Here is a 12,101-nt window from a genome sequence, read left to right on the forward strand (position 1 = left end):
GGGGTTTACTAATTTTAGCGTGTACCAAGTATCTCTAGTCTGGTCCCCTTGCCTGAATATGAATGCACAGCTGCAGAATATCAGGTATTTTTCTAAGAAGCATTTTCCATTCTAGTGTCATCATAATGGAAACCACTTTGGTGTTGGGCCTGCAGTGCCATAAATGCAGACAACCAGGAGGTTCACCAGAAGAGCAAGGTCCTGAGATGAACTAAAACACCAGTGGAGGAGACACACCTCTGCTCATTTCTTCATCCAGCTGCTGGTGGTTACTGGCATGGGAAAAGACAGAAATTGTAGGCTCTTGCTCTAATAATCACAAGCCAGGTTTTCTCCTTTTTTATCTGCACTTCACCTTTATCACCATTTTAATCTAGGCTTTATTCTTTAATACTGAGCATGAGTGATCATATAAATTGTAGCTACCAATCATACAGTATTACTTAACGAGAAAACCAGCCTTAAAACAATGCAAAGATACTGTTTTAAGTAACTTAAGCTAAGTTTTTCTTCCTTCTTCCCTCCCCAAGGACTAACTATTGCTACTACAAAAAAATTTTGCCTTAGACCTCCAAACTTCAATATTCTTCTTTCAAAAAACAGAGTCCAAGCACCAGCTAAATGCGAGTTTTGCCCTTCATAGTTTATATAATTGCAGTGTTCTCACTCTCTAAAACCAAAGTATGATTAAAATTATCTTTAGTTCCATCTAAATTGTCCCAAGATGCTTTAACAATCCCCAGCCTGTGAGCTGCCACCAGGCAGTTCTCCCCAGCCTGCCCATGGGCACTGTATTCCAAGTGCCTGACAACAGCTTCCGGACTATGGAAGGACACACGGAGATACTATTGTCTAATCAAATAGGTCTCAAAGTAAAATATCACTTCCATGCTCAGCTGGTAACTTAACACCAGCTCCCCAACAGATGATGCTGTGGACTGGAAATCTGGAAGCAGCAGCAACAGGAATGTAAGTCCTGTTCCTGCATGTTTCGACATAACCCTGTTCAGCAGTCCCAAACAAAGGCTTGTGTTTATTCAACCTACAAATAACTTTAATCATCGTGTGTTGTCTAAAACTGGAGTATGGATTCCTCTCTCTGGACATTAATCTTCCTGCTGCTTGTCAGACAGAAGAGATTTGAATTAGGGCTTTGAGTCAAAAGCACATTTGCAATCGTGCAGACCTAACCATGTATCGAAATTTCTGTTCCTGTTCAACATCATGTTATAAAAGTAAACTTTAATTTCATTAGTGGGCAATATGTAAAACACAACTCCAAATTGTTTTAAAGACACACTGGAAGATAGTATTAAAAATATCCTCAAGGGAAGTGTATAAGGTTCACACACAGAGTTTAAAGTTCCCAAATACAAGATTGGTGTGACATTACTCTTCCCCACAGACACCTCCAAAAAAAAAATCAAAAACAAAACAGAAACAAAACAAGTAAAGCCCTCCTTCCCCTCTGTCAGAACAAGAGGTACCCAGGACAAAAGTCACATTTCCCATTTCTTGGTACCCTTCTCCCCAGCTTGGGCAGTACCAGTCCCAGCAACAACAGAAAAATATCTCTGCCAAAGTGCTTGTTTTAATCCATACTTGAGAGAAATTCTTTACTAAGAGAGTGGGGAGGTGCTGAAATATATTGCCTAGAGAACTTGTGGATGCCCCATCCCTGTAAGTGTTCAAGACCAGACTGGATGGAGCTTTGAGCAACCGGGTCTAACGCCACATGGCAGGGGGGATAGAACTAGATGATATTTAAAGTCACTTCCAACCCAAACCACTCTAAGATTCTATGATGCTGTGTTAAAAACAAAGTAAGTAAGTCTACGTGAACTTAGAATTACAATTAGACTCAAGGAACATATAATCCTTTCTTGGACATAAAAGTTTTCCTTTACTGGAAACAAAATATTTGATACAGAAATACAAAGACTATCCAAAACATTAAGCATATTTTCTAAATGATTCATGTTTAAAACTCAGGCCTTTCTAAACCCATAGGTTTTCCACAGCTTTGAAAATTTTGTTCAATATTTCTGAAATGTCAGCAGGTTCTCATCTTCCCCAGCTGATGTTACCTAAAACATTTTGCAAAAAAATCTCAATATACATACAAGCATGGCCTGAATTACTTGGACACAACCTGAGTTCAGATGTTCAAGACCAATATAGGAAATCATGGCTTTGATCTTCAGAGACTAAATATACATTTTTAAACATTTTAAAATGAAGGATCTGCATATAGTATTTACCAAACAACTGTATTTTTTGTTATTGTGTTTGTGCAACACAAAAAGGCAAAATTTAATAGAATCTCCATCAGCAGAGTTTCTGGAATGTACAGCCAGAATTTCTTTGAGCTCTCTCATGTCAAGGATGGTTGACATCACGTTTCCCAGCTGTAAAAGTAGGGCAGTTTATGTGGATCGCAGAGATTTGGCCCATATGACCTTTAGTATTTAAGTAACACTCCCCTAGAACAGTTAAAAAGAACTGTTGTTTTGGCAGCCCCCAAACGGGGACTAAGAAAAAGTAACATTCCAAAGACTCCACAGCTATGAAATTTTTAACAGAATCCTGGTGCTCAACAGAAACTTCAGGGGGTCCAGAAATCAAAAAGACGAAATGATTTTTTTAGTAAGAAAACTGTCATCAAAGGTTCAAACCATGTATCAGCTACTTATCTACATATACAAAGGGCAGTCAATATGCTCGATATCAAAACCATCAAGAAAGGCAATCAAATGGATTTGCCTAAATGAGTGGAAGGACCAGGAAGCATGAAACAGCCATTTCCACTTAATACTTTTATCTAATTAACATTCTCAAGGAAATTTCTGATTTTCTCAACACTATTTCCAAGAAACAAGCCCAACTCAGTTTAATGCAACCTGCTATACATCATTAGAATGTCACTCAGGTGACACAAGAGGAAACCCTAAACTTAATTAGATCAGTTCAGATCAGTTGCTATAAAATCCATGGGTTTTGTTATTTGGCACATTTAAACCTATTATCCATTTAATCAATTAGAGAAGAGGATAACGTGAAATAGTTCTTAAGCATGCTTCAAAGATACTTAAATCTTCTTATATTTTTTCTTTTAATTCCAACACTTTCTGTGATCAAAAGCAGCATGTTTAAAGCCTTCCTCCAATTGTAGACCAACCTAACTCAATAATTTCAAAATTTTTCCCACTGAAAGACACCTTATTACTAATTTCTAACCTTGAAGACACATCCCCTTGTTCTTCCACGGCCAAGGCAAACATTTTCTTCTTGCATTTCTCTACAACTTTGCTCTAAATGCTCAGTACCAGCCACACAGAAATTCCATGAAGTTTTAAGTAAACCCTTTGCCAAATAAAAAACCAGTAAGGATCATGTAATCACAGGTTAAAGATATATAATATTTACATGGAAAACAGACCTATAGAATTATTCCATCTAGCAGAAGCGGCTGTAATACAGAGTCAGTGGAAACAGACTGGAAACTGGAACTATTTTGAACACAATTTTGAAAATGTTTTGAAGAATTACTTTTAACCCCTAACACAGATTTTAAATTGGGACTAGATTTTTTTTTCCTTCCTAGTTCAATATTTCTCTATCTGATTTGTAAGATGTCCCACTCAGCCTGCAAGGTAGCTACTTTTTTTTCCAGTACACATACAGACACAGCCAAAGGTAAGTGCTAGTGCCTTCTGCCAGAAACACTTGAGAGTCAATTCCAGTCTGGTTTCAGCATTTGCAGATATTCCATGCATTCAGAAATGTCAATGATGTCAATCAAAAGGCCTAGGAGACAATTCAAGAAGTCACATGCAAAGTCATGATGTTAAAAACATTTAATTAACACATTTGTGATTACAAGCAAGACTTTCACTGCTGACTGCCAAACAGCAAACCACAAAACAGTCCCTGATTTTTTTTTCATGGAAAACTACCATGATACTAGTTTCTAAAAGACAAGAAATACAATTCTAAATGAAATGAACTGATCAAAGATGCAAAAGAGACTGTGCTGCTATTGAAAGAAAGACTGTGGAGTCATATGAAACTTAAGAAGACAATTTTTCTCAGGGCTTTACAAAGCATCCTCTTCAGCTCCTGGATTTGTGGTCTACAATGCTGCAACTCAAGTTCACTCAAGCACTCTATTTAGAACTCCAATCTGGAAGTCTTCAGCACTTCCTACATTCTAGCAAATATATTCTTTATTTCAGACATATGGAGTCCATATATCTTCTCTCATCCAAAATTTGAGCTCCATAGGAGCTTAATTTACAGTGATCAGGAATTCAACACAAGTTAGATATGACCAATTCAAATTTCTCCTTGTGAATAGAAACATTTCAAATTTCACAATGGTTATTTCTTGTCACTGTTGAATGACCTGAGCATCATCTTGGAGGGGGCAAGGGGAAGCTAACAGTAAACGTGTTACAGATTTTCTGCATTTCCTTTCTGGAGTAAAAATCTTCCTCAGGGATGAGTTTTTGGTTTTGAATTATTCATGGGAACTAGAAAACTAAAAGCCATTAAGTACAATTGTCTCACGTTATTGTGTGATTAGAGATCGTCTACGGTCATCTTAGAAAATATTCAAAACACAGTGTAAAAGAAACAATTGTGTAGAATGAGACTACGATGAAAAACCTGGAGGATTAACACAAGTCAGGTACTTCCTCAGGAACCCAGAAAATTCCAGTTCCTTGGTGCTGAGACAGCACCAAAGACATGGGGTTCAGTCACCTTCCAGTGAACTGTATGAAGTCTTGAGACAAGAACTCAAGAACAATTGAGTTCTAAGTGTAAGATGTAGTACAGAGCAGCCCAACTGATACAACTCGCAACCCACTGAAATAAGAAAAGCCAAAATGAAACAAAAACCCACAGCCAATGAACAGACTCATTTTGCAAAATGCATCAACACTTGAGTCAGACCCTCATCACACCATGTTAATGGAGACTCCAACTCTCTTTACAAAGACTCCTGTTCCACCCTCCACAATAGCCTACCTGTCTTTAATTACAGGGAAGTACGTTTCCTTTTATTGACTGAAGGACACAGGGTCTGAAGAATGATCTTATTATTTTTATTAATAAATAGAGGTTATTTAAAAGAAGCACTCGACTATAGTTCAGAAGACTGAATTGTAAACCTGGAGTATATTTTTGCTACAGTATCACCCAAAAAACAAAAGCAGACAATATTTCTTTCTTACTACACAGAAAGAAAACTAATAATACCAAGTTGACATTGCATTTTGGTATCAATGCTCTGTTAAAAGGAAATTCACAACTTCCAGAATTTCTGCTTTATTTAGACGACTAGTAAAAAGAACTTGCTAGCTATAATGGTTTGCTCTGACTAACTTAAAAAATATACATGCTTCTTGAATAGCTCCAATAACTTGGGAACGACAAAGGAAACAAGATTAATCAAATGCTTTCTCAAATGCGTGCACATCCTGCAATAGCAGTTTCCTATGCTACCTTCACAGACAAGGGTGAGCCATGCTGGCTATCTTCCCAGTGTTATGACCTGTAAAGGATACAAATCTAAATTTGCTAAAATAAAAATACCACTGCATCTGGTCTGTTAAGAAATAATAAATTCTTTTTTTTCAGAAGTGATAAGTCAGCAAAAGTTGCTGACATCCAAGTTAAAGCACACAAGAGAGAAACACAATTATATTTCACAGGTTATCAAAAAAGTATTTGCTTTGTCAGCTTGCACTCTATAAAACTCACTCAAGTTTTACTGATGCTGTAATTTAACTAATTTCTTCACGCATCCAGCAGCTTGTGTTGTGTGTTGATCCTCCTTTGCTACGGAAGCTTTTGACATCATTCTAGAAACGTATACAGAGCACGTCCCATAATAACAGCATTAGGGAACCCTAATACACCAGGTGTGGCTCTAGAGATGAAGGCTGAGCCACCCAGGAAGTGCTCTAATAACTACATCAGCCTTCCCGTAAGCCTTTACTGCTAAGGGTCTCTTGAACTAGATTTATACAGAAAAATATCAGAGAGGTATAGGAGGGAGGACTGATGTTTTGCCTGACATGTTGTTCTATTGTAGCAGTGGATTAAAAATTAGACCTTGACTGTAGTGAATGATTTTCATCTTCTTTGATACTTGGCTGCTCCCTCTTCTCAAGGCATCCTACGGTTTACCTCTTCCCCCAGCCTCAAAATGCCTTTTATTTAAAAAAAAAAAAAAAAAAAGTTACTCTCTAGAGAGAAATGAGAGAAATTCACATTCATTTTTAAAGCTGCCAGCTATCAGTAAGTCAAAAACCACAGAAATAGCAGAATCACTGAAGACACCGTAGAGAAAACATGACAGCAGAAAGGGCCAATCCTAAAAATCAGCACTGATGCTATTCCAGGTAAGAAAAACTCCTTGCAATGCTCTGAACTTTTTTTTGTTTGGGGAACACCAGGAGGTCGGGAGCTTTCCACTCTGCCAGTGGAGCCGTGCTAATCCTGCACTGTGCTGAGCCTCTGAGCTCAGCTAGTCTGCGAAGCTCTGCCTGGAAGGTGAACCACATCTGCTCAGCCGCCTCCATTGAGCATTCCCACAGATCAGCAGCCACTGCTCCAGATCATGCCTTCCCCAGCATAGGTGGCTGCTTCTGTCTACACCACCCTGGTCAACACCAGTATTAATAATTTTGGACCTCTGGTTGTTACTCCCCTTCTCAAGTCCTTCGTACTCTAAACTGCTTTCCTCTTACACATTAAGCTGCATCTAAAATTAGCCTGTAAAGCAGATTTTCATCTCAAAGCATCAGTACTCCCCCCACTTCCATATTTTCTAAAACAGGAAAACAGATTGCTACTTTGATCCAGGAATCCAGTGAATCCACATGCATTTTAGGGGGTAAAAGGCATACGGTGTTCTTTGCAGGGCCCAGAGCAAGCTCAGTGCATTACATCCGGTGCAAGGACCACCATGGACAGCCAAAGGAGTCTCCAACAGAGCAGCCACCCTCAACAGCCTGCAACAACAGAAAGTACTCCGTCCTGCTGATTCACATGGGGAGCAAGCATGTTCTACTGCAGAGGTTCCAGGCTGTGTTGAGCGCACACCAGCAAAGCTTATCCTAAGAGGCATGTTCCCCACAGCAAATTGTTCTCCATGTCACTCTCCCAACCTCAGCCTGATGAGCAGGGTTAACTGTAGGTTGACAGCTTCCAAGTAATTACAGGCAGCCCAATCCAGTGCTTACTGGTATGACACTGCTCATCCTCAACAAGAGAATGCAAAAAACAAAGAAAATAAGAAATTTTGTTAAAACTCTCTCCCTCTCCAGTCTTTAAATTCTGCTTCTACCAGATGTTTTGCCCTGCATCTCTCCGCTACCCTTCTCACTAGACACCAAGCCTGGCTGATAAGTAAAGCAAAAGCCAGTATCTCTTTCATCCTCAGAAAACCACACTGATGTAGCCAGTTTAACTTGCTCTATTGTACAAACTCCATTTGCAATCTGTCTTGGTATATGCAGTCCACACAGAGCATGTGAAGCTGCATGCTCATCTACAGGCCTGACGCCATGCAAATCCTTCCCATTTCCAGCAAGTTGTGAAACACAAAAGGCAGGATATCCTGGAAGTAGCAACATAAATGAAAAAAAGAAAAAAATTTAAAAAAAAAAAATAGAGCAAGTGTCCTGGGAATAACTTACACAGGACTTCTTTAAGGGCAGCTGATCCTGAAAAAAGAAGTCTGATTCAGAGGGAGACACATTGTGAAGCCTCCACAAATACATGCACCTGAAGCACCAAGGAACCAGATCATTCTAGAGTGATCCAGGCAGATGAATGATGGACAAGACACAATGCAACCCAGGAAGCCAATCCAGGTGACATGCTAACAACATACAGTGGAGTATTCATTATGTTTTATACTCCGGTGAACTCCAAATGAACACTATCACACGCATCTGGGTCAAAATTTGACTGCCATTACATGCAACAGTGCAAAGAGGTGATATCAGTACAACAGAGCCAAGGTTTGCATCCTACATGTTACTTGCTATAGCCTGTAGCACCCAAGCTCCACACCAAGCCATTCCTGTCCCACCTGGGTGGGAGTCCTTTGGAGGAGAGTGCTGGTACCTGAAAAAGGGGAAATCCTCCCTCAGAGATGGGAAGATCTTTTAAAAATCCTTCATTCTTCTCACACATTTTCTCCTTTTTAGTAATGAAATAGATGTGAAGACCTTGACAGAGGTATAATAATAGAGAAGGCACAGTTGTTTTTCTTTACTTCCATGCCTACTAGTGAAAGCTTTTAGCATATATTAGAAGTGCAGCAGAGTTCAAACACTTGCAGGAGATGCCTAAGTGGTAATTTGTCAGAAAAAAGGAAAAAAATCCTTCCTTTTTCAACAGTAGTAACTTGAAGTCTGTTAAGACATGAGGTTCAAAAATAAACAGCATGCCCACCAAGCAGTAAACATTTTTTAAATGCTTGCTAGCATTACTAGACTAATTTCCCACAACATAAAATTGGTTTTCCTGAAAATGTGGCTACTATTTGACACTCAACTTATTTTGTCTCTGTCTTCAGATGTGTGACAATTACACAGTTTTTCCTTACACAAAGGCCTGAAACAAAGTAAAATTAAATACTTAGAAAAAAACCCCTGCCTTTACCACACAGATATGTCCACTTCATTGTCAGACTGGGGACTCCTACTTAGAATTTTGTGGGTTTGCCCACCTATAAGATGTTCATCACAAAATTAGGTCATGAATTTACAATGAAGCAGCTGATCTAACTAAAAAAAACAAAGCCACAGGAGCCTCATGCACAGCTGTATCAAATTTCTCCCTACAGCTTATGTACAGTGGAGGAAGTAACAGATCCTTTTGAGAAGGCTCCTGTCTTACCTGGATCCTCTCAAAACTTTTTGGTCATTTTCAACAAGATGACCAAAGGTAATGAGAGAGGCTGGTAAAAAGAATGTGCTGAGTCCTAGAAAAACATGAGCCAATTAGTTTTCATTAATTAGAACTAACCACACCTTAGCACACCTTCAAATTGCACTCCAAAACATTTAGCTGTCTTGGGGTGAAATACTTAGCCCAGATTGCAAGGCCTCGGGGTCTTCTTACGCCCCTGGCAGACATATCCAGGGTCAGTGCCTGGGCATGTATGGGGATCAGGCAGCATCTTGCAGTTGCTGAGGAAAACATGGCTTTAAAAGTCCAGCCCAGACACGGTAGGAAGGGCAACCCCCAGTGCTAACCTGCTTTGCATCAAAACACCATTTTTATTCTACTACTATCTTTAAATGTTTCCTCTTGAATCTGCTGGGGTCTCTTTGGTCCTCTCAGGTCCCCAGACTTTCCTACCTTGGCATCACCCTTCAGTCTTCATGTGTTACTCAGAAGGAGCTCACCTCAAACTACTCCTCCCAGTAGTTTCCCTCTCCCCTTCTTCTACCTTCTCCCTAGGACTAAAGTAGCAGTCAGTAAGCAAACATGCCAGTGATATGAAGTGCCTTTTGTCTGCCCTCTTCCCTCCCAAAGGGATTCATCAAGAAACCAGGATTAATACAGAAAACAACTAATCTCAAATAGCTGTTTGTTTCTTTTAAATCATACAAATTTCCACTTCTATCCTATGCACTCAAGCAGTCAGTACTTATTCCTCACACAAAATCCCAAGTTTTTACTAAAAAAAATTAAAAATAAAAAAAAAATCAAGAAATAATAGAACTGCATTTCTTTTAAGGGATAAAAAATCCCTTTCCTTCTACAGAAATCAGTAACTGATCTGAGACTGTAACAGAATGGTTTGCAACAGAAGCTGCAGAGGGCAATCTAAAAAAAGAAGTCTATGAACAAACTTTACATGTTATAACCCCTGCTAGGCTGACTACTACATGAACAGTCACAGAATTCTGTAGGAACAGAAATAAAGAAGCTAAACTCCAACACTTGATAAAATAAAGTACTTTCAGTTCCAAGTTAAAAGAAATCTGATGTAATACTTGACAAAAGTACATACATGGATGCAAAACTGGAAAAAGATGCAAGGATTTAAATTGAAAGAGAATAATGCATAAGAGTATATGGTCAACATATTATTTATATTTATCTTTGCTGCTTTGGTGTGGAATATACATAATTAGAATTTAGCATGAAACCCAGAAATACCTGTAGTATCAGTTGTCTTATCATGGAAAGACTGCATGTTCATTGACAATAGGAAAGATTGTCACAGACCCAGAAAAGCAGCTACTTAGACCAATGACTGAACCGTAAAAAAAACCATGTTCTGTGGGTGTTCTTTTGAGCAAGACATGACTTGTAATGCATGATAAAAGGCTAAGAAACTTCATGTCTCAGATTCCTCTCCCTGGGTTAGTAAAATAATCTTTTTCCTTTGAAAGGATGTAGGCCTTTAAAGCAAAATATAAAACAAGGCCTCAAATTTGTTTTAGATTACCATCAGAATATGATAAAAAAGTTATTTGAAAAAAACAAATTTCCCCTAAACAAAGCTTGAAATTTGTTCTTGCATAACTGATGTAAAAAAATACTAAGGTGTTAAGACTACTTTTGAAAAAGCCCATAATGCACCTCCAAACACCCAAAGAATAAAGATTTTAATACAGGACATTCATGCAGTGAACCAAACACTATCTCAAGGTCAATACAATCTAAGGTTGAGTGTCTGACCATGACTAATTTCAGATGCTTGAGAAGATGCAAGAGTAATGTAACGGGATGACAACTGAAGACAGAGATCATCTCACTGTCTCCAAAACTCCAAGTGTACAGAAGAAACAGAAGTGTTTTGTTCCCAACAGCTCCAGTTCAAGACAACTACGACAGCCTATTTCTCTCCTGTTTCCCAAGAACTTTGAAATTTGAAGCAATGCTCTCAACCATGGCCAAAAGAAGATCAGTTACCAAAATCTATAAAAAGCATTAAAGGCTCTTCTTTGGAAAAAAATTAAAAGAGGAGGACAAACAGGACCAGCAGCATGCTCATCAAAAGGCAAGCCAACAAGTATGAGAGAAGGAGAAACAGCATTGTTCCTGTAGCATCCACATAAGTAACACTATTTGCTAAACAGCAGAGAGATGAATTCCACTGCAGTGCCCCATTCGTGTACCCAAGCACCTGCCATCAAGACTGGCTGCGTGAACACTGTCAAGGCTTCAAAGCAACTGCAAACACTGAAAAAAACCCACCTCAATAGGAGCCTATAAAATGAGACAAAGATTTATCTCATCAGTTTTCCTATCTTTGTAAAGAAAAACAAAAACAAAAACAAAAAAAAACCACACAACAACAAAAAACACAAAATAAATTGATTCTCACCTCCAAACCCACCACATGTACTAGACCCAACTGTTTTTATCTTTAGACAGTAATAAAAGTCCACGTTATCTTTGGGCCTTCTGAAGTCTGTGATCTTTTACAATCCCCTCCTACTGCTATGACTGCCCTGGTGTGTAACTCTGTCTGGGAATGCCTGCCCACAGCATGGCGGTCAGAACTAGATGGATCCTTAAGGTCTTTTCCATCCAGGTCATACTGAGATTCTATGATTCTATTAAATTCTCTTTATGTCCTCATTTCTCTCTGTAAAAAACTACTGGAGGCATTTGTCTAACTTTTGATAGAGGCAATGAAGGTCTAAGAGACTGCACAACATGTTGCAGTTTCCTGAGAGAGGGTGAGCTGACCAGGCGATGGCTCAGGGCAGTACACCCCTCGTGTGCCTCCCCTCATTTCTGCTCCTCACTACATGCTACTGCTGCACTCTTACAGAAGCTCTGAAATGCTTGACATCCCTCTGCAGCATGCATATTGAGAAGAGAAAGGTGATGAGATTTGCTGCTTTCTGCAGAGCCATCAGTTTGCATTGGGATGTGAAAGAGCCCCAATAACCATCATCACAGCTGGGAAGGGCACAGCAGATGCTGCAGTTGAAGAAGATCTCCTCTTGGAGAGGGCCAGCAGGCAGTTCCCTCAGCCCAACTATTCCCAAAATTACAACCTGGCAGAATCACAAAAACTGAAGGAATTAAAAGCGTTTGTCAGATTCTTCATT

At 39.2% G+C, this 12,101-nt stretch overlaps 1 protein-coding gene across 1 annotated transcript in view; it reads right to left on the reverse strand.

The window, feature by feature from the left end:
• Positions 1-12,101, reverse strand: part of MYO6 (myosin VI) — a 104,923-nt gene that overhangs the window by 86,855 nt on the left and 5,967 nt on the right.

The sequence above is a fragment of the Chiroxiphia lanceolata genome, chromosome 3 (assembly GCF_009829145.1).
Source record: "Chiroxiphia lanceolata isolate bChiLan1 chromosome 3, bChiLan1.pri, whole genome shotgun sequence".
Classification (NCBI taxonomy): domain Eukaryota; kingdom Metazoa; phylum Chordata; class Aves; order Passeriformes; family Pipridae; genus Chiroxiphia; species Chiroxiphia lanceolata.